Source organism: Pristiophorus japonicus, chromosome 18 (genome assembly GCF_044704955.1).
Source record: "Pristiophorus japonicus isolate sPriJap1 chromosome 18, sPriJap1.hap1, whole genome shotgun sequence".
NCBI lineage: Eukaryota > Metazoa > Chordata > Chondrichthyes > Pristiophoridae > Pristiophorus > Pristiophorus japonicus.
The window spans coordinates 55879062-55902049 of NC_091994.1; the positions used below are offsets into that span (position 1 = coordinate 55879062).

The following is a 22988-nucleotide window of genomic DNA, read 5'->3' on the forward strand; positions in this document are numbered from 1 at the left end:
TCCTGTGCACACCGCCCTGTGTCCTAACTCGCACCGAGTCCCGCTCACCCATCACCCCCTGTGCTCGTTGCCCCGTGTCCTAACTCGCACCGAGTCCCGCTCACCTATCACCCCTTGTGCACACCGCCCTGTGTCCTAACTCGCACCGAGTTCCACTCACCCATCACCCCCTGTGCTCGTTGCCCCGTGTCCTAACTTGCACCGAGTTCCACTCACCTATCACCCCTTGTGCACACCGCCCTGTGTCCTAACTCGCACCGAGTCCCGCTCACCTATCACCCCTTGTGCACACCGCCCTGTGTCCTAACTCGCACCGAGTCCCGCTCACCTATCACCCCTTGTGCACACCGCCCTGTGTCCTAACTCGAACCGAGTTCCACTCACCCGTCACCCCCTGTGCTCGTTGCCCCGTGTCCTAACTTGCACCGAGTTCCACTCACCCATCACTCCCTGTGCTCGCTGACCCGTGTCCTAACTCGCACCGAGTCCCGCTCACCCATCACTCCCTGTGCTCGCTGACCCGTGTCCTAACTCGCACCGAGTCCCGCTCACTCATCACCCCCTGTGCACACTGACTCATGTCCTAACTCATACCGAGTCCCGCTCACCCATCCCCGCCTGTGCTCGCTGCCCCGTGTCCTAACTCGCACCAAGTCCCGCTCACCCATCACCCTCTGTGCTCACTGCCCGTGTCCTAACTCACACCCAGTCCCGCTCACCCATCACCCCCTGTGCTCACTGACCCGTGTCCTAACTCGCACCAAGTCCCGCTCACCCATCACCCCCTGTGCTCGCTGCCCCATGTCCTAACTTGCACCGAGTTCCACTCACCCATCAGCCCCCTGTGCTCACTGACCTACATTCTCTGGGTCCAGCAACGTCTCGATTTCAAAGTTCTCATCCTTGTTCTCAAATCCCTGGCCTCGTCCCTCCCTATCTCTGTAATTTCCTCAAGCCCCACAACCCCCCGAGATCTCTGCACTCCTCCAATTGTGGCCTCTTACACATCCCTGATTATAATCGCTCCACCATCGGTGGCCATGCCTTCAGCTGCCTGGGCCCCAAGCTCTGGAACTCCCTCCCCAAACCTCTCCGCCTCTCTCTCCTCCTTTAAGACGCTCCTTAAAACCGACCTCTTTGACCAAGCTTTAAGTCACATGCCCTAATATCTCCTTATGTGGCTTAAAGTCAAATTTTGTCTGATCACGCTCCTGTGAAGTGTCTCGGGATGTTTTACTACGTTAAAGGCGCTATATAAATGCAAATTGCTGTTGGTTTTGAATGATTGAATCTAGTTGTGTGTTTACAGATATCGATATCCCAATTGGACGGACAGATGCTGTGCTCCCATCGATGTCCCTGTTACATTGCACAGGTGCTCAGTTATCTGCACAGCGGCCTTTACATTGTTGGTCCTGCCTATGGGTGAACACTTGAACGGACCGTGCATTGGGGAGGTGGGCTACGCAGGGGGCAGCGTGGATTACGGGGGCACAATGCTCCCATCCCCATGGAAATTCCCGTATTAATGTGCATGCTGATGGGAGCGGGCAGAGGTCAGGGATTCCTAGGGTACCTGAGCTGCAGAACCCCCAGTGCTCACCATGCCTTCAGTATCTCTTCGACATTCTCACGCCCTTTCTCCCAGGGTAGGGGAGAATCTGTCCACATCCGTATTGTTCACAGGGCAGGGGGCGCTGATTCACAACCAGGTTCACCAGTTTGATTCTGGAGATAAAGGCGTGTCTTATGAAGAAAGGTTGAGTAGATTGGGTCTATATACATTGGAGTTTAGAAGAATGAGAGGTGATCTTATTGAAAGATATAAGATTCTGAGGGGGCTGGACAGGGTAGATGCAGAGAGGATGTTTGGGGGAATCTAGAACTAGGGGGCATAGTCTCAGAATAAGGGGCCGCCCATTTAAAACTGAGATGAGGAGGAATTTCTTCTCTCAGAGTGTTGTAAATCTGTGGAATTCTCTGCCCCAGAGAGCTGTGGAGGCTGGGTCATTGAGTATATTTAAGGCGGAGATAGACAGATTTTTGAGCGATAAGGGAGTAAAGGGTTATGGGGAGCGGGCGGGGAAGTGGAGCTGAGTCCATGATCGGATCAGCCATGATCTCATTGAACGTTGGAGCAGGCTCGAGGGGCCGAATGGCCGACTCCTGCTCCTATTTCTTATGTTCTTATGAAAGGAGCACCAGCCTTCTGTAAATGTGTGGGGGCGGAGATTGGGTTCCTGCGGAAGGGAGTGTTCCCCGGGAGACGTACCAGGGACATGTTTCAACACAGTGAGCATCACTGTGTGGGCTGGTTGTAAATAAAAGGCCAGGCTGATAAAATCAGCAGGCGATTGAGCCAGACTCGTCAGCAAGGCCAAAGGGCAAAGGGCAAAGGCTGGCTTTGCGCTGATCGTGGGGGTGCTACAACTGGTCGCTTTCATCCTGAGCTAAAGGGGGAGGGGGTATAGCCAGGTTTCCCCCCCGATGGTCAGCCAGTGACCCTTGCTGAACAGAATCATACAATGGGGAGTCGGTGATGCTTCAGGTATACGGAGCCTTGGTCAGACCCCGCCTGGGGTCCTGCGTTCACTGCCCTCGGAGGGGGAGCAGCTCTCATTCACCAGAGCCACACCGAGGATTAGCGGGTTAAATTATGAGGACAGGTTGCATAAAAAGAAAGAAAAAGACTTGCATTTCTATAGCGCCTTTCACGACCACCGGATGTCTCAACATGCTTTACAGTCAATGAAGTACTTTTGGAGTGCAGTCACCATTGCAATGTGGGAAACGTGGCAGCCAATTTGCGCACAGCAAGCTCCCACAGACAGCGATGTGATAATGACCAGATAATCTGTGTTAGTGATGTTGATTGAGGGATAAATATTGGCCAGGACACTGGGGATAATTCCTCAGCTCTTCTTCAAAATAGTGCTGGGGGATCGTTTACATTCACTTGAGAGAGCAGACAGAGCCTTGGTTTAAGACAGCACCTCTGACAGTACAGCACTCCCTCAGCACTGCACTGGGGTGTCAGCCTGGATTTTTTTTTAATGCTCGAGTCCCTGGAGTGGGACTTGAGCCCACAACCTTCTGACTCCAAGGCAAGTGTGCTGCCCACTGAGCCACAGCTGACACCCCTTGGCTTGTCTTCCTTTGAGTATATAAGATTGAGGGGCGATCTAATTGAGGTGTTTAAAATGTTAAAAGGACTTGAAAGGGGAGATAGAGAGAAGCTATTCCCTCTGGTGAGGGGAGACCAGAACAAGGGGGCATCACCTTAAAATCAGAGCCAGGCCATTCAGGGGAGATGTCAGGGAGCACTTCCTCACACAAAGGGCAGTGGCAATCTGAAACTCTCTCCCCCAATAGGCTGTGGATGCTGGGGGTCCATTCGAGCTTTCAAGATTGAGTGTTGGGTCGGAGTGTTGCGGGATATGGAGCAAAGGCGGTGACATGGAGTTCAGGTACAGAGCAGCCACGATCTGATTGAACAGCGGAGCAGGCCCGAGGGGCTGAATGGCCTCCTCCTGTTCATTTTTCCTGTTCCTCAGGGCTCCACTATTGGCTGCTATCGATAGCGCCCCGCTCCCGCCCCGCCGAGACGCTGCCTCCCGCCCCCCCCACCCCACCAAGACTCTGCCCCGCTGCCGTCCCGAGGCGCCACAGCCTGGCCAGGCAGGCCCTGTTGTAAAGGACGAGAAGTAATATGGGCTCAGCATGGCACGGCGGAGGGAAAGAGAAAGTGATGGAGAGAGAGAGAGAGAGAGAGCGAGATCTCGGCAATGACTCCTGTCTAAAGCTGAGCTCTGTGAATACAGGTGCATTGTGTGTGAAAGGACTACCAATCAGTTAGATAAAGGTTCCTGTAGGGAGGGCCTTTCACTATTGACAAATGAGTCTATCACCCACTTGCATCACAAAAGCAAAGTCATTAATGAGATTGCCCTCCACACTGACACCCTCTCCTGACTATTTCTCCTGTATTTGCAGAATGATTCATACTTTCTGAGCACATATTGACTTGAAACTTCTGTGAAATGCTGGAGTATTGTGCTGGAATGTTTAGACAGCGTATCACTATTTTAGTCATGATTACCTGTATTACCCGTTGATAACCTGCTTAGAGACATTTTTTTATTAGTTCCGGATGTGGGTATCGCTGGCCAGGCTGGCATTTATTGCCCATCCCTAACTGCCCCGTGAGAAGGTGGTGGTGAGCCGCCTTCTTGAACCGCTGCAGTCCATGTGGTGAAGGTGCTCCCCAGTGCTGTTAGGGAGGGAGTTCCAGGATTTTGATCCAGCGACGATGAAGGAATGGCCGATATATTTCCAAGTCCGGATGGTGTGTGACTCGGAGGGGAACGTGGAGGTGGTGGTGTTCCCTTGCGCCTGCTGCCCTTGTCCTTCTAGGTGGTAGAGGTTGTGGGTTTGGGAGGTGCTGTTGAAGAAGCCTTGCGAGATTCTGCAGCGCATCTTGTAGATGGTGCACACTGCAGCCACGGTGCGCCGGTGGTGGAGGGAATGAATGTTGAAGGCAGTGGATGGAGTGCCAATCAAGCGGCTGCTTTGTCCTGGATGGTGTCGAGCTTCTTGAGTGTTGTGGAGCTGCACTTATCCAGGCAAGTGGAGAGTATTCCATCACACTCCTGACTTGTGTCTTGTAGATGGTGGAAAGGCTTTGGGGAGTCAGGAGATGAGACACTCGCTGCAGAATACCCAGCCTCTGACCTGCTCTTGTAGCCACAGTATTTATGTGGCTGGTCCAGTTAAGTTTCTGGTCAATGGTGACCCCCAGGATGTTGATGGTGGGGGATTCGGTGATGGTAACGCCGTTGAATGTCAAGGGCGGTGGTTTGACTCTCGCTTGTTGGAGATGGTCATTGCCTGGCACTTGTGTGGCGCGAATGTTACTTGCCAATTATCAGCCCGAGCCTGAATGTTGTCCAGGTCTTGCTGCATGCTCCATTATCTGAGGAGTTGCGAATGGAACTGAACACTGTGGAATCATCAGCGAATATCCCCACTTCTGACCTTATGATGGAGGGAAGGTCATTGATGAAGCAGCTGAAGATGGTTGGACCTAGGACACTGCCCTGAGGAACTCCTGCAGCGATGTCCTCCTGAGATGGCTGAGATGATTGACTTCCAACCACCACAACCATTGTGCTGGGTGTGACTCCAGCCAGTGGAGAGTTTTCCCCGATTCCCATTGACCAGTTTTACTGGGGCTCCTTGGTGCCACACTCGGTCACATGCTGCCTTGATGTCGAGGGCAGTCACTCTCACCTCATTAAAGGAAATTCCTAAAGAGATCAGTTTGCTCATTTTCTGTCCCCCTCTTGGTCTTTATGTGTCATTTACCAGGGATCAGATTACTGGATCTAAAAGAGGGAGAGAGAGGGTTAGTGTTTGTGGGTTAGGCACGTATCGACACTTTCTACATTAGAATGCGCATCACACAAACTCACTCAAAACTGGATCACTGTGCTCTGACAGTCCCAGACAGACCCAGACAGACTCCGCACACAATCCCCCCATCCCCCTCCCCCCCTGTACACACTCCCCAACCCGCACACACTCCAGGACTGTGCTTGCACTCAGTTCCCCTCCATCCTGTAACAAAGGCCATTCCGTGCACATTGTTCCCCCTGAGATACCTCCCACAGTGAGTATGTGTGAGCTGGACAATGCGGGGCAGAAAAGGGTCTGTGTTGGACCCAGATTCAGGCAATAAGATGGGTGCAAAGCGCACCAATTTAGCAGTGGGGTGGTCTGTGCCCAATCTGCACAGGCATTGCTCTCACAGCTAAATTGCCGGGGCCTTTTTATCGGTGTCCCAGGTGAGACATCGAAAACACGCCTCTTAATATGTAAATTAGGGGCCTCATGTCTGTGGGAGGACCCCATTAGTCGGCGATAAGCAGGGCCGATGTCGGGCCGATCTCGCTCAGGATTATTCAGCGGCCCCAATGGCTGCCAATCACAGGTACGTTTAAAAATTATTTTTAGTAGCGCCCCCATCCTGTGGAGCCAGGAGGAGCAGGAGAGCTCCCCCCTCACTCCCCACCCCCGCTCCCCACTCCCCCCCCGCTCCCAACCCCGCTCCCAACCCCCCCCACTCCCCCACTCCCTGCTCCCCACCCCCCGGTCCCCACTACCCCCCCCCGCTCCCAACCCCCCCCACTCCCCCACTCCCTGCTCCCCACCCCCCCCACCACTGCTTCCCCCCCACTCCCCCACTCCCCAGCCAACATCTCCCCCAGCACCCCCGCTCCCCACCCCCCCGCTCCCCAACCCCCCCCCCGCTCCCAACCCCGCTCCCCACTACCCCCCCCGCTCCCCACCCCTCCCTGCTCCCCAACCCCCCCCCCCGCTCCACACACCCCTGCTCCCCATCCCCCGGTCCCCACTACCCCCCCCCGCTCCCAACCCTCCCCGCTCCCCCACTCCCTGCTCCCCACCCCCCCCACCACCCACCACTGCTTCCCCCCACTCCCCAGCCAACATCTCCCCCAGCCCCCCCACTCCCCACCCCCCGCTCTCCATCCCCCGCTCCCCAACCTCCTTGATCCCCACCCCCCCGCTCCCCATCCCCCACTCCCAACCTCCCCCGCTCCCCACCCCCCCGCACCCTATCCCCCGTTCCCCACTCCCCCTGCTCCCCACCCCCCCGTACCCCATCCCCCGCTCCCAACCCCCCCCGCTCCCCACCCCCTGCTCCCCATCCCCTGCTCCACACACCCCCCGCTCCCCCCCGCTCCCCACCCCCGCACTCCCCACCCCTCCCACTCCCCACCCCCCTGCCCCCCCGCTCCCCATCCCCCCGCTCCCCACCACCCCGCTCCCCACCCCCCCACTCCCCACCCTCCCACTCCCCATCTCCCGCTCCCCACCCCCCCGCTCCCCACCCCCGCACTCCCCACCCCCCCACTCCCCACCCCCCCGCTCCCCATCCCCCACTCCCCATCCCCCGTTCCCCACCCCCCCGCTCCCCATCCCCTGCTCCCTACCCCCCTCTGCTCCCGACCCCCCCACTTCCCACCCCCCCGCTCCCCACTTTACACTGCTATCAATTCTTTTGGTGTCAACACTGAATTTCCCATTTGGGGAGTGTGCCTGAACTGAGGCATTAAACATTTCTCTCACGCAGTGATGACGCCTCAAAAATGGCGGTACCGAATTTTGACTCCAATGGCTTTGGTCTTCCCAATACTTAGTCGAAGGAAATTTCTACTCATCCAGTACTGTTCCAATGCAGTCCTGGCTGGCCTCCCACATTCTCCCCTACATAAACTGGAGGTGATCCCAAACTCGGTTGCCCCATGTCCTAACTCGCACCAAGTCCCACTCACCCATCACCCCCTGTGCTCGCTGACATACATTGGCTCCCGGTTAAGCAACGCCTCGATTTCAAAATTCTCATCCTTGTTTACAAATCCCTCCACGGCCTCGCCCCTCCCTATCTCTGTAATCTCCTCCAACCCCACAACCCCCCGAGATATCTGCACTCCTCTAATTCTGCCCCCCTGAGCATCCCTGATTATAATCGCTCCACCATCGGTGGCCGCGCCTTCTGTTGCCTGGGCCCTAAACTCTGGAACTCCCTGCCTAAACCTCTCCGCCTCTCTACCTCTCTTTCCTCCTTCAAGATGCTCCTTAAAACCTACCTCTTTGACCAAGCTTTTGGTCACCTGCGCTAATTTCTACTTATGCGGCTCAGTGTCAAATGTTTTTATCTCAAAACGCTCCTGTGAAGCAACTAGGGACGTTTCACTGCGTTAAAGGTGCTATATAAATACACGTTGTTGTTGGATGTTGGACAAGCAGCGTGACAATTTGGAGACCGTGGAGGGGTCGAGAGAGGTGGTGGTGAGGTAGAGCCCGGTGTCATCAACGTCAAGGTGGAACCTGATGTGTTTTCGGATGATGTCACCGAGGGGCAACATGTAGATGAGAAATCGGATCGATGGTTGGGGGACACCAGCGGTAAGGGTGCAGGAGCGGGCAGAGAAGACATCGCTCCTTGTCCACTCGAAGCTGAAGGCACAGTGAGTGGTCTCCGCGGCCCCTGTTGACCGAGAGATTCTCACCCGAACCGGACCAGCATGCACTGGGTGATGTGAGCAAAACCATGTTTGCCTCTCAGAGCAACAGTCCCCGGTCTGCAAAGCAATGCACCGTGTGTTCGGGTGCTATATAAATGCAAGTATGTTATTGTTAGCACTATAACTACACACTGCTGTGCAACAGTGCGGGGCTGCAGGTATGATGTCATTGTGTTTTTTTGCATATTAGGTTGGCGTGAGAATAGGGTGCAGCCAGGGATGTCTGTCACAAGTTGCAGTGACTCACAGACCTGAGCTGGTGGTTGTGGAGAGCAGAGAAAGAGCTGAAGAGGTGGGTGTGTTGGCCGTGTCTGTATCGTGCTGTATTGGTGCACCACAACTGTCGGAGGCAGGTGGGATGGACCGGATCATTCGGCTGACCCTCTCCCATATTTACGGATGCTCATGTAATTTACTAGCACTGGGATGCTAACAGCAAAGTGGTCGGTTCCCCATCACCCAATCAGTGGGGACTCCAAGCGCCCACATCCAGCAAGTGAGTCTGATTCCGCGCACTAGACACGTGGTCCCAGGTAGTGACGCTGTTCTGGGCAGGATCCCCGGGCCTGGGGCATCGAGCTTTGCGCTGGAGCTACTGGTGCAGAACATTGCAGTGTAGCTACCACAGCTCTGGTCATCCCGGTGTAACAGTGAGCTTGTATCTCACCCCATCAGAGCATAAAGCTTCAAGGATCACACGGTGACCCCAATCACATGACACGGTGATCCAATCACATGGCACAGTGACCCCAATCACATGACACAGTGACCCCAATCACACCGCACGGTGACCCCAATCACACCGCACGGTGACCCCAATCACGTGACACGGTGACCCCAATCATACCGCATGGTGACCCCACGGTGACCCCAATCACACTGCATGGTTACCCCAATCACATGACACGGTGACCCCACGATGACCCCAATCAGATCTGAGGGAGTGCTGTCAAGGACAGAAGTACTCCCACTATTACCACTACCATAACTATTACCACCACTATTACTACTAAAACTACAGCCACCACCATTACTACGGCTGCTACTACTGCTGACCTAAGAAAGGTCAGAAGCAAAATACTACGGATGCTGGAAATCTGAAATAAAAGAAAGACTTGCATTTATATAGCGCCTTTCACGACCACCGGACATCTCAAAGCGCTTTACAGCCAATGAAGTACTTTTGGAGTGTAGTCACTGTTGTAATGTGGGAAATGCGGCAGCCAATTTGCGCACAGCAAGCTCCCACACACAGCAATGTGATAATGAGCAGATAATCTGTTTTTTTTAATGTTGGTTGAGGGATAAATATTGGCCAGGCCCCTGGGGATATCTCCTCTGCTCTTCTTCAAAATAGTGCCATGGGATCTTTTACATCCACCAGAGCGAGCAGACGTTTATCGTCTCATTCGAAAGACGGCCCCTCCGACATGAAAAAACAGAAAATACTGGAAATACTCAGGAGGTGAGGCTGAGCGATAATCTCTAAATGGTGAGAAGCTAGGAACTGTGGATGGCAGACAGTTTGAGGAGTCAGTGTACAGAATCACTAAAGGCTAGTGGATAGGTTCAAAAATAATTAAAAAGGCTAATAGAATATTGGCCATTATCTCAACGGGCTGGAATTCAAAGGGGTGTAAGTTATGTTCCAGTTATATAAAGCTCTGGGCGAATCCTACCTGGACACTGAGTTCAGTCTGGCAACCACCCCTCGGGAAGGGAGGGCGATTCGCCAGAATGATACCGGGGCAAAAAGGGCCATCTCAATCAGATGAAGACAGGTTGTATCGACTTGTAATCCCTTGAGTATAGAAGATTAAGGAATGATCGAATTGAGGTATTTAAGATGATTAAAGCATTTGAAAGGGTAGATAGAGTGAACCTATTGCCCCTGGTCATGTATTTGCTTCATGGGTTCTTTGCTGAAGAATTCAGAGCAACACATTGCTATTAAGAACTAGTTGGTTTATTAACAAAGGTTTAACAATCACACGACACATTATCAGTTCATCCACCAGGCTCACAACCACCTGCCTCATCGTGGATCCCCCGAACCCAACTGGCTGGGGTTTTATTGAGACTTGTGAACATCACGTGACTGGCTAAGCCACCCACAGTGCAACAGCTCCACAAACTGTTGAGTATCCTCACAGGGGCATAGATTACAGCTCTGGTGGGGGATTCCAGAACCCAGACCAGGGGACACAGTCTTAAAATTAGAGCTATGTCATTCAGGGTGATGTCAGGAAGCATGCCTTCACACAAAGGGCAGTAGGAATCTAGAACTCTTCCCCCAAACAGCTGGTGAGGCTCAAAAGTGGAATTGATAGAGTTTTGTTGGGCAATGTTATTAAGGGATATGGAACCAAGGTGGATAAATGGAGTTAAGATCAGATCAGCAATGATTAAGTTGAATGTTGGAACTGACTCGAGGGGCTAAATGGCCTCCTCCTATTCCTATGTTGCTTTCATGTAAGAAAATGAGAGGCAAAAGATAGAAAAACTATTTGGAAAACAATAAGCGTGAAAAGAAACGATCTATTGGTCCCTCAGCACATGTCTGGAACTATCTGGTCAGAAGAACATCAGAAATAGGAGCAGGAGTCGGCCATTTGGCCCCTCGAGCCTGCTCCGCCATTCAATAAGATCAAGGCTGATCTGATCCTGAGCTCAGCTGCACTTCCCTGCCCGCTCCCCATAACCCCTTATTCCCTTATCCTTCAAATATCTGTCTATCTCTGTCTTAAATATATTCAATGACCCAGCCTCCACAGCTCTCTGGGGCAGAGAATTCCAAAGATTCACGACCCTCAGAGAAGAAATTCCTCCTCATCTCAGTTTTAAATGGGAGACCCCTTATTCTGAAACTATGCCCCCTAGTTCTAGATTCCCCCATGGAGGAAACATCCTCTCTGCTTCTACCTGTCAAGCCCCCTCAGTATCTTATATATTTCAATAAGATCACCTCTCAGTCTTCTAAACTCCAATGAGTATAGGTCCAACCTGCTCAACCTTTCTTCATAAAACAACCCCTTCATCTCAGGAATCAACCTCGTGAACCTTCTCTGAACAGCCTCCAATGTAAGTATATCCCTCCTTAAATACCGAGACCAAAACTGTACGCAGTACTCCAGGTGTGGCCTCACCAATACCCTGTACAGTTGTAGCAGGACTTCCCTACTTTTATACTCTATCCCCCTTGCAATAAAGGCTAACATTCCATTTGCCTTCTTGATCACTTGATGTACCTGCATACTAACTTTTTGCATTTCATGTACAAGAACCCCAGATCTTTCTGTACTGCAGCACTTTGTAATCTCTCCCCATTTAAATAATAATTTGCTTTTTTATTTCTCCTACCAAAGTGGATAACCTCACATTTTCCTACATTATACTCCTTCAGGTAAAACTTTTGCCCACTCACTGAGCCTATATGTATCCCTTTGTAGATTCTTTACGTCCGTCTCACAATTTGCTTTTCAACCGATCTTTGTATCATCAGCAAATTTGGCTACATTACACTCAGTCCCTTCATCCAAGTCATTAATATAAATTGTAAATAGTTGAGGCCCCAGCACTGATCCCTGTGGCACCCCTAGTTACAGTTTGCCAACCTGAAAATGACCCATTTATCCCGACTCTCTGTTTTCTGTTAGTTAGCCAATCCTCTATCCATGCTAATATATTACCCCCAACCCTGTGAGCTCTTATCTTGTGCAGTAACCTTTTGTGTGGCACCTTATCGAATCCTTTCTGGAAATCCAAATATACAATATCAACTGGTTCCCCTTTATCCACATCCTCAAAGAACTCCAGAAAATTTGTCAAACATGATTTCCCTTTCATAAAACCATGACTCTGCTTGACTGCATTATGATTTTCTAAATGTCCTGCTACTGCTTCCTTAATGATGAACTCCAGCATTTGTCCAATGACAGATGTTAGGCTAACTGGTCTATAGTTTCCTGCTTTCTGTCTTCCTCCTTTCTTAAATAGGGGCGTTACATTCGCGGTTTTCCAGTCCGTTGGGATCACTCCAAAATCAAGGCAATTTTGGTAGATTACATCCAATGCATCCACTATCTCTGCAGCTACTTCTTTTAAGACCCTAATCCGAGGGCCATCAGGTCCAGGGGACTTGTCCACCTTTAGTCCCAGTAGTTTACCGAGTACTTTATCTCTAGAGATAGTGATTGTTTTGAATTCTCCCCCCACCCCCACCCCCCCCACCCCCCCACAATAGCTCCTTGATTATCAATTATTGGGGTGTTTTTAGTGTCTTTTGTCCGTGAAGACCGATGCAAAATATTTGTTCAAAGTCTCTGCCATTTTCCTGTTTCCTATTATTAATTCCCCAGTCTCATCCTCTAAGGGAGCAATGTTTACTTTAGCTACTTGTTTCCTGTTTATATACCTGTAGAAACTCTTACTGTCTGTTTTTATATTTCTTGTTATTTACTCTCAAGCTATCTTCTCTCTCTTTATCATTTTTTTAGTAGTCGTTGCTGGTTTCTAAACGTTTCCCAATCCTCTGGCCTTCCACTGTCCTTCACAACATTGTAGGCCTTTGTTTCAATTTGTTACCATCCTTTACTTCCTGAGTTAGCCACGGATGGTTCATCTTTCTCTTAGTCTTTATTTCTCACTGGAATAAATCTTTGAGTTTTGAAATATCTTCTTAAATGTTTGCCACTGCTTTTCTACAGTCTTACCCTTTACTATATTTTCCCAGTCCACTTTAACCAACTCTGCCTTCATACCTTTTAATTACCTTTATTTAAGTTCAGGACACTAGTTTGAGACCTAGCTTTCTCACCCTCAAACTGAATTTGAAATTCTACCATGCTATGATCACTCTTCCCAAGAGGATCCTTCACTACAAGATCATTAATTAATCCAGACTCGTTACACATTACCAGATCTAAAATAGTCTGCTCCCTGGTTGGTCCCACAACATATTGTTTCAAGAAACCATCTCACATACACTCTATGAACTCTTCCTCAAGGCTACCTTTGCCACTTTGATTGTCCCATCAATATGAAGATTAAAATCACCCATGATTATTGCCGTACCTTTCTTACAAGCCTCCATTATTTATTGATTTATACTCTGTGCTAGTATGGCTACTGTTTGGGGGCCGGTAGACCACTCCCACAAGTGACTTCTTTCCCTTATTATTTCTTATCTCCACCCAAACTGATTCACCATCTTGATCTTCTGAGACAATACCGTTTCTTGCTACTGCACTGATCTCATCACTTATTAACAGAGCTACCCCACCTACTTTTCCTTTCTGCCTATGCTTACAAAATGGAAAAATACCCCTGAATATGTCTTCAGTTTACACACAAGTTAATTATCATAAGCTGACATCAAACAATTTCTTTGTTCACCTGACAATCTAATTATCTGGAATGATCTATAATTATGAGTTAATTGAAACCTTTTGATAATATTTCATCAAGTGTTTAATAGACTGATGTCTCAATCCCGAGGTACCTCGTCTTTTCAATAAACTTTAACTTTGAAAGTCACCTTTTGCTGGGCAGAAGTAAACCTTGCCAAAAACCCTCCTATTTCGGAGTCACGCTCGATCGCACCCTGTCATATAGACAACATCTCCAGAACCTGGGGCAGAAACTAAAAAGTAGTGTTAACTTGATCCCGAAACTGGCCGGATCCACATGGGGAGCAGACGCATTGGTACGCAGCACTCGCGCCGGTGTACTCGACAGCGGAGTACTGCTCTCCGGCATGGCTATCAGTCCGCATGGCAAACCCGCTGATGTCCAGCTGAATTCTACTCTGAAAATTATCACCAGTACGCTTTTATCGGCACCAACACCTTGGCTGCCTGCAAACATCGCACCACCACATCTACACCGCGAATATACAGTATCCAGAGAATACAACCAGTACGCCAGCAAAGACCTGCCAATCCAGGAAGATTTGACCAACCGACCACTAAACCATCTCAAATCTAGGGCCATTTGGACCGTCACCGAAGCCCTTCAGCGATCTCCCCTCAGCCTTGATGACCGACGGCGGGATCCCAGCATCCCTTGGGAGCACTGTATATAAGCCGGCCCCTAAGGCCTGTTGCTCACTCTGGAGTGTTTTAATAAAGACTGAGGTCATTGTTACTTTAACCTCCCTGTGTGCAGCCTCATCTGTGTTAGGAACACAACAGAATGGATTCCTTATCAAGGACCCCACAGTACAACCTGAAGGAGCAAACCTTCCTTGCAAACAGTGGACAACCATCAACCGCCTCACAACCGGTCACGGTCCATGTTGCCACCTTCTCCATCGATGGAAGATTGAAGCATCCCCATCATGCAACTGTGGAGCTCCTAATCAGATCCTGGAACACATCATTGAGCACTGCTCTCAGAGGGAATTCACATCAGCCTACAAGATATCCACGCTGTTACACCGGAAGATTTGGATATCCGACTTAGATATTGACGTTTGATGTGCTTTGCTACTACTGTCATGTATTCAACTATCATTGTAACCCATGTATAAGCTAACCTAAGTTGTACACCTGGAGAACATTGACCACAAGGGGCAAACTTGTGGGAGACACTCCTAACCTGGACTTTCTGGTATAAAAGGGGAAGCTCCACCCACCTTCATCATTTGAGGTCTTGGTAATAAAGGTAACTGGTCACAGAGTGACCTTCTCTCAAGTATGGGCCTCGTGTGTATTTATACTGGATAGTAAGGACGTAACATTGGCAACGAGAAACTGGGATTTAAACCACGCGAGCATGGCCACGAGCAGCACAGAAGAGAGGTAGTGTGTTGGTGATGATTGGGACGACTTTATTGAGAAACTATAGCAAAGTTTTGTCACTAAGGAATGGTTGGGACATGATTCGGCCGACAAACGCAGGGTTCATCTCCTGACGGTTTGTGGATCCAGAACGTACTCACTGATGAAGGACCTTCTAGCACCAGAGAAGCCGGTGGACAAGATGTTTGAAGAGCTCAGTAAGTTGATCGGGGAACACCTTAAACCGGCGAGCAGCATGCACATGGCGAGACACTGGTTTTACTTGCACGGCGGCGAGAAGGGCAAAGCGTTCCTGACTTCGTGGCAGACCTCCGGTGACTAGCGAGCCTATGTAAGTTCCCAGATGCATGCAGAGCGGAGATGCTGTGAGACTTTTTTTATTGAGGGCATCGGGCACGCTGGGGTTTTCAGGAAACTGATTGAGACCAAAGACTTGACCTTGGAAGCGACGGCTCTGGTAGCCCAGACATTTATCTCAGGGGAGGAAGAGACCAGAATGATTTATGGCAAAAATCTTGGCTCAAATGTGGCAAACGACCAGGGAGTCAACATTATTAATGCGGCACACAGTTCTCTAGGCAGACAAGGGCAATCGGTCATACCCCAGCGTGCAGTCGAACCCAAAGGGGGAATTCAACAGAGACAATAGCTAACTGAACGGCGATTCATGCCATCGCAATGGACAATTCAGCCAGTAATGGGGCCATCAACACTTGTTAATGGTGCGGTGCGCTTAAGGATAGTTACAGAGACAGTCAGAGACGATCGACTGGTAATGGACCTTTTGTTTCCAACAATGGGGCCTCCAGCTCACACCCAGCCAGAGCTTGCAGGTATCAGCAATATACCTGCAGAAACTGCAACGTCAGCGGCCACTTGGCGCATATGTGCAGGAAGCCTGCAGCCAGGTTGATGTACGAGGAGGACGGGCCCGATGTAAGCCCCATGAGGCCAAATGAATACTGGGGGAAATCACTGGAAGCTGAAGTTCAGCGAGTTCATGTGGAGCACATATACAGTTCATAAAACAGGACGCCACCGATAATGATGAAAGTGCTCCTCAATGACATCCCGGTATTAATGGAGCTAGACACGGGGGACAGCCAGCCCCTGATGAGTATCAAACAGTCTGAAAGGTTGTGGGTGTCCAAGGCCAGGAGGCCAAAATTATTGCCGATTGACGCACAGCTACGGACATATGCAAAGGAGATCATTCCAGTGCTAGGCAGCGCCACAGTAGTCGTGACTCACAAAGATTCAGAGAACTGGTTGCCACTCTGGGTTGTCCCGGGGGATGGTCCCACACTACTGGGGAGGAGTTGGCTTGCTGTCATGAACTGGAAATGGGGCGATGTCAATGCAATTTCTTCTGTGGAGCGAGTATCATGCTCACAGGTTCTGGACAAATTTGACTCATTATTTCAACCCGGCATCGGCACTTTCATGGGGACCAAGGTAGTGATTCACATAAAGCCGGACGCCAGGCCAGTACACCACAAGGCCAGAGCGGAGCCCTACGTGATGCGGGAAAAGATAGAATGCGAATTGGACCGCCTGCTGAGGGAAGGCATCATCTCGTCAGTCGAATTCAGTGACTGGGCGAGCCTGATTGTGCCGGTGCTCAAGGCGGATGGGTCGGTCAGGATATGTGGCGATCACAAGGCCACCATCAATCGGGTGTCACTCCAAGACCAGTACCCGCTACCGAGAGCGGAGGACCTCTTTGTAACGCTATCCGGTGGCAAACATTTTTCAAAATTGGACCTGACCTCAGCTTACATGACCCAGGAGCTGGCGAGTGAGTCGAAGAAGCTGACCACCATCACGACACACAAGTGGTTGTTTGAGTATAACAGATGTCCGTTCGGGATTCATTCAGTCACCGCGATCTTTCAGCGAAATATGGAAAGCCTCCTCAAGTCGATTTCAAGGACGGTGGTTTTTCAAGACGACATCCTCATCACGGGTCGCGATACTAAAGAACACCTCCACAACCTGGAGGAGGTGCTACGCAGACTGTATCGGGTAGGGCTGCGACTGAAAAAGGCGAAGTGCGTCTTCTTAGCTCCAGAGGTAGAATTCCTGGGGATGAGGGTAGCAGCAGACGGGATCAGCCCTACTGCGTCCAAAATGGAAGCGATCCAGAGAACACCCAGACCCCGTAACACGACGGAGCTGCATTCGTTCCTGGGGCTCCTGAACTATTTTGGTAACTTTCTTCCCAAATTTAAGCACGCTGTTAGAGCCGCTACACCTGCTCCTACGCAAAGGTCACGATTGGGTCTGGGGGGACAGCAAGGAAAGGGCTTTTGATAAAGCACGCAATTTGTTATGCTCCAACAAACTGTTAACGTTATATGACCCGTGTAAGAAACTTGTGTTAACGTGTGATGCGTCGTCCTATAGTGTCAGGTGTGTGTTGCAGCATGTCAATGCCAAGGGTCAGTTACAGCCGGTAGCTTATGCCTCCAGAAGTCTGTCCCGGGCAGAAAGGGGCTAGGGGATGGTAGAAAAGGAAGCGCTAGCATGTGTAAATGCAGTAAAAAAAATGCACCAGTACCTGTTTGGCAGGAAATTTCAACTGGAGACAGATCACAAACCCCTAACGTCCCTTTTGGCCAACAACAAGGCCATAAATGCGAATGCATCGGCCCGCATACAGAGGTGGGCACTTACGTTAGCCGCCTGTGACTACACAATTCGGCACAGACCGGGCACTGAAAACTGCCGATGCACTCAGCAGGCTCCCACTAGCCACCACTGAGGGGCAACTGAGCATGGTGCTGAGATGGTCATGGCTGTTGAAGGTTTCGAAAGCGAAGGCTCACCTGTGACAGCCCGTCAGATTAAAGTATGGACAAATAAAGACCCGTTACTGTCTTTATTTAAGAAATGTGCCCTGAATGGGGACTGGGCAGCCACGTACGGGTCATGCCCTGAGGAGTTTAAACCGTTTCATAGGCGCAAGGATGAACTCTCGATTCAGGCCGATTGCATACTGTGGGGAAACCGAGTAGTCATGCCCCAGATGGGCAGAGAGGTGTTTATCAGAGAACTTCACAATGAGCACCCGGGCATTGTCATAATGAAGGTCACACATTTGGTGGCCAGGGATAGATGCAGACCTGGAACTTTATGTTCGCAGGTGCAACACGTGTGCTCAGTTGGGCAACGCACCCAGGGAAGCTCTCCTTAGCCCCTGGTCCTGGCCCGCCAAGCCATGGTCACGCATCCATGTGGACTACGCAGGTCTTTTCATGGGAAAAATGTTTTTGGTTGCAATAGACGCCTACTCCAAATGGATTGAGTGTGCCATTTTAAATTCAAGCACATCCTCTGCCACGGTAGAAAGTATACGGGCAATGTTTGCCGCCCATGGTCTACTGGTCGTCTTGGTCAGTGACAATGGCCCGTGCTTCACAAGCACTGAATTCCAAGACTTCATGGCAGGCAATGGAATCAACCAGATCAGAACGGCACCGTTCAAGCCGGCCTCAAACGGCCAGGCGGAACGAGCAGTGCAGATAATCAAACAGGGGATGCTCAGAATCCAAGGGAGTTCCCTACAAAACCGCTTATCACGCCTCCTGTTGACCAATAGATCCTGACCACACTCGCTCACAGGGGTTGCACCCGCAGAGCTGCTAATGAAAAGGATGCTCAAAACCAGGTTATCCCTTATGCACCCTACTATTAAAGAAATTGTTGAGAGCAGGCATCAGTCACAATGTGACTACCATGACAGGAATGCGAGGGCGCGATGTATTGATGTAAATTACCCTGTTTTTGTCCTTAATTACGCTGCAGGGCCCAAATGGCTTGCAGGCACTGTGATTGCCAAAGAGGGGAATAGGGTTTTGGTAGTTAAAGTTACCAATGGACAAATCTGCCGCAAACACATGGATCAAACTAAAAGGAGGTTCAGCAACCCCATAGAAGAAGCAGAGGAAGAACACGATGTAGAGTTCACTCCACCACAGGTGACCGAACACCGGAACCAAGTGGAGGAGAGCCCAGTCACTGTGGGCAGTCCGGATAGGCCTGAGGCACCGCAAACAGCTAACACTCAGGCCAGCGCCCACCGGAGCCTCAACTCAGGCGCTCTACAAGAGAGCGTAAACCACCAGAGAGACTTAACCTGTGATCCCAATTCAACTATCATTGTAACCCATGATAAGCTGACCTACGTTGTACACCTTGAGAACACTGACCACAAGGGGCGAACTTGTGGGAGACACTCCTAACCTGGACTTTCCGGGATAAAAAGGGGAAGCTCCACCCACCTTCATCACTTGAGGTCTTGGTAATAAAGGTAACTGGTCACAGAGTGACCTTCTCTCAAGTATGGGCCTTGTGTGCATTTATCCTGTATAATAAGGACATATCAACTACCATACGAAAGAAGAAGAATAAACTTTAGCTGCTGTTCTAGGCGGTTTAGTGGGCTCTCGGCCCGTGTGTTCTCACCGGGAGTCTGCCTGAACCTTGTGCCAATCCCCGGGTTCTCCAATGCTGGCAGCAGGAGGAGCCACTCCAGGAGGATTTCCACAGAGAGCCTTTGGCTCAGTGGTAGCACAGCATTGTTGTCTGTGAGTCTGAAGGTGCAGGGTTCAAAGCCCCAGCAAGTGACTTCTGTCTGACATCCAGTGGGTGTTGGGGTGGGGGAAGGCCCATGGGCTGTGGGAGCTCAAAAACCTTCTCTCTGTGTACGACGAAGCAACCCATCGGCCGGCGTAAAGCGGGTTCGGGCCAGGGAAGGAGCATTCAGATTGCAGCCCGCCAATCAGCCTGAAAATCCTTCCACAACTCTTCATTGTTCCCTGAGGGACAAGTGTAGAAACACTTGGTCGAGGTACCGCATTCGTGGGACCCATCATAGACAGACGCCTCAAACCTGCAGGCCCCTCGAGGGTGTTCAACAGACTCCAGGGGCTGAATTAGGGGCCCGATGTCTGCCGAAAGTCCCAATCAGCAATAAGTGACTGACGAGGGGGGCACAGGTTACTCCTGACCCACTCAGGATTCTTCAGTGGCCCCCAATCGAAAGCAACCGCAATTATTTCGAAACTACATCTTCCTGTGGAACCCGGAGCAGCAGGTGAGTTCCCTCTGGTTCCACGGCCATCACGATCACGCCTCTTCCCCGTCCCGTCGCCTGCTCTAACCTCCGCCCCCTCCCACACCCCGCCCACGCCCCCGCCCCACAACCCCCCCCCACCGTCGCCTGCTCCAACCTCCGCCCCCTCCCCCCCCCAACTAATAAAGGCAAATATTCCGTATGCCTTCTTAACCACATTATCTACCCGGCCTGCTACCTTCAGGGATCTGTGGACCTGCACTCCAAGGTCCTTTTGTTCTTCTACACTTTTAAGTGTCATACCATTTAATCTGTATTCCCTTTCCTTGTTAGCCCTCCCCAAATGAATGACCTCACTCTGATCCGGATTAAATTCCATCTGCCACTGTTCTGCCCACCTGACCAGTTCATTGAGTGCGCCAGTGCAACCTTCTGAGGAAAACAGTGTTTGAAGACCAGGCCCTCAAAACTGCCACCAAGCTCATGGTCTAAAGGACTGTAGTAATACCCGCCCTCCTGTATGGCTCAGAGACATGGACCATGTACAGTAGACACCTCAACTCGCTGGAGAAATACCACCAACAATGTCTCCGCAAGATCCTACAAATCCCCTGGGAGGACAGACGCATCAACATTAACGTCCTTGTCCAGGCCAACATCCCCAGCATTGAAGCACTGACCACACTTGATCAGCTCCGTTGGGCAGGCCACATTGTTCACATGCCAGACACGAGACTCCCAAAGCAAGCGCTCTACTCGGAACTCCTTCACGGCAAACAAGTCAAAGGTGGGCAGAGGAAACGTTACAGGGACACCCTCAAAGCCTCCCTGATAAAGTGCAACATCCCCACTGACACCTGGGAGTCCCTGGCCAAAGACTGCCCTAAGTGGAGGAAGTGCATCCGGGAGGGTGGTGAGCACCTCGAGTCTTGTCGCCAAGAGCATGCAGAAACCAAGCGCAGGCAGCGGAAAGAGCGTGCGGCAAACCAATCCCACTCACCTTTTACCTCAATGAATGGCGGTCCTATCTGTGACAGGGACTGCGGTTCTCGTATTGGACTGTTCAGCCCCCTAAGGACTCATTTTAAGAGTGGAAGCAAGTTTTCCATGATTCCGAGGGACTGCCTATGATGATGAGTTGATTGATATCTTCCTGCAGTCCGCAGCTTTCCTCTTCATTATCAACCACACAGTCGATTTTAGTATCATCTGCAAACTTCTTAATCATACCCCCTATATTCAAGTCTAGATCATTGATATATACCATAAAAAGCAAGGAACCTAGTACTGAGCCCTGCGGAACCCTACTGGAAACATCCTTCCAGTCACAAAAACACCCATCAACCATTACCTTTTGCTTCCTGCCTCTGAGCCAATTTTGGATCCAACTTGCCACTTTTCCCTGGATCCCATGGGCTATTACTTTTGTGACCACTCTGCCATGTGGAACCTTATCAAAAGCTTTGCTAAAATCTATATGCACTACATCATACACACTGCCCTCATTGACCCTCCTGGTTACCTCCTCGAAAAATTCAATCAAATTAGTCAGACATGACCTTCCCTTAACCAATCTGTGCTGACTGTCCTTGATTAATCCATGTCTTTCTAAGTGAAGATTTATCCTGTCCTTCAGGAATTTTTCAAATAATTTTCCCACTACTGAGCTTAGGCTGACTGGCCTGTAATTACTCGGTCTATCCCTTTCTCCCTTCTTAAACAAAGGTACCACATTAGCAGTCCTCCAGTCCTCTGGCACCATACCTGAAGCCAGAGAGGACTGGAAAATGATGGTCAGAGCCTCTACTATTTCCTCTTTAGCTTTGCTTAACAGCCTGGGATACATTTCATCCAGGCCTGGGGATTTATCCACATTCAAAGCTGCTAAACCCTTTAATACCTCCTCTCTCACTATGTTTAGTTCATCTAATATTTCACACTCCTCCTCCTCGATAGCAGTATCTGCATCACCCATCTCTTTTGTGAAAACAGATGCAACGTATTCATTGCGAACCATACCCACATCTTCCGCCTCCACACACAGATCACCCTCATGGTCTCTAATAGGTTCTTTAGTTACCCTCTTACTCTTAATATATTTATAAAACAGTTTTGAGTTTTCCTTGACTTTACATGCCAAGAATTTTTCATGCTCTCTCTTTGCTTTCCTAATATCTCTTTTAATTTCATCCTTGGACTTTCTATTCCTCTAGAGATTCTGCAGTATTTAGCCCTCGGTATCTGTCATCAACTTCTCTTTTTTTCCTTATCCTCCCCTGTAAGTCTCTAGACATCCAGGGGGCTTTAATGTGTTAGTCCCACCCTTTTTCTTTTAGGGCACATGTTTGGCCTGAACCCTCCGGATCTCCTGCTTGAATACCTTCCACTGCTCTGACACTGATTTACCCACAAGTAGCTGTTTCCAGTCCACTATGGCCAAATCACTCCTCAGCTTAGGAAAGTTGGCTTTTCCCCAATTTAGAACTTTTATTCCTGGTCTAGCCTTGTCCTTTTCCATAACTACCTTAAATTTAACTGAATTATGATCACTAGCACCTAAATGCTCTCCCACTGATACTCCTTCCACCTGCCCAGCTTCATTCCCTAAAACTAAATCCAGAACCGCCCCCTCCCATGTTGGGCTTGCTACATATTGGCTAAAAAAGTTCTCTTGAATGCATTTTAGGAATTCCACATCCTCTATACACTTCACACTAATTTTGTCCCAGTTAATATTAGAATAGTTGAAATCCCCTACTGCCCTATAGTTTTTGCACATCTCAGAAATGTGCCTTTTTATTTGCTCTTCTATCTCCCTATCCACTCTATCTAGGCCCCTCACAATTTTATACACCTCAATCAGGTCTCCCCTCAGCCTCCCCTGTTCCAAAGAAAACAAACCCAGCCTATCCAATCTTTCCTCAGAGCTAAAATTCTCCAGTCCAGGCAACATCCTTGTAAATCTCCTCTGTACCCTCTCTAGTGCAATCACATCTTTCCTGT

At 50.2% G+C, this 22988-nt stretch overlaps 1 long non-coding RNA gene across 1 annotated transcript in view; it reads left to right on the top strand.

The window, feature by feature from the left end:
* LOC139229238 (uncharacterized) overlaps positions 1 to 22988 on the top strand; it is a 28529-nt gene that overhangs the window by 1258 nt on the left and 4283 nt on the right. The window contains exon 2 of the long non-coding RNA XR_011587694.1: positions 1310 to 1375. This is a non-coding gene — a long non-coding RNA (uncharacterized lncRNA). The remainder of the gene's footprint in view (positions 1 to 1309; positions 1376 to 22988) is intronic.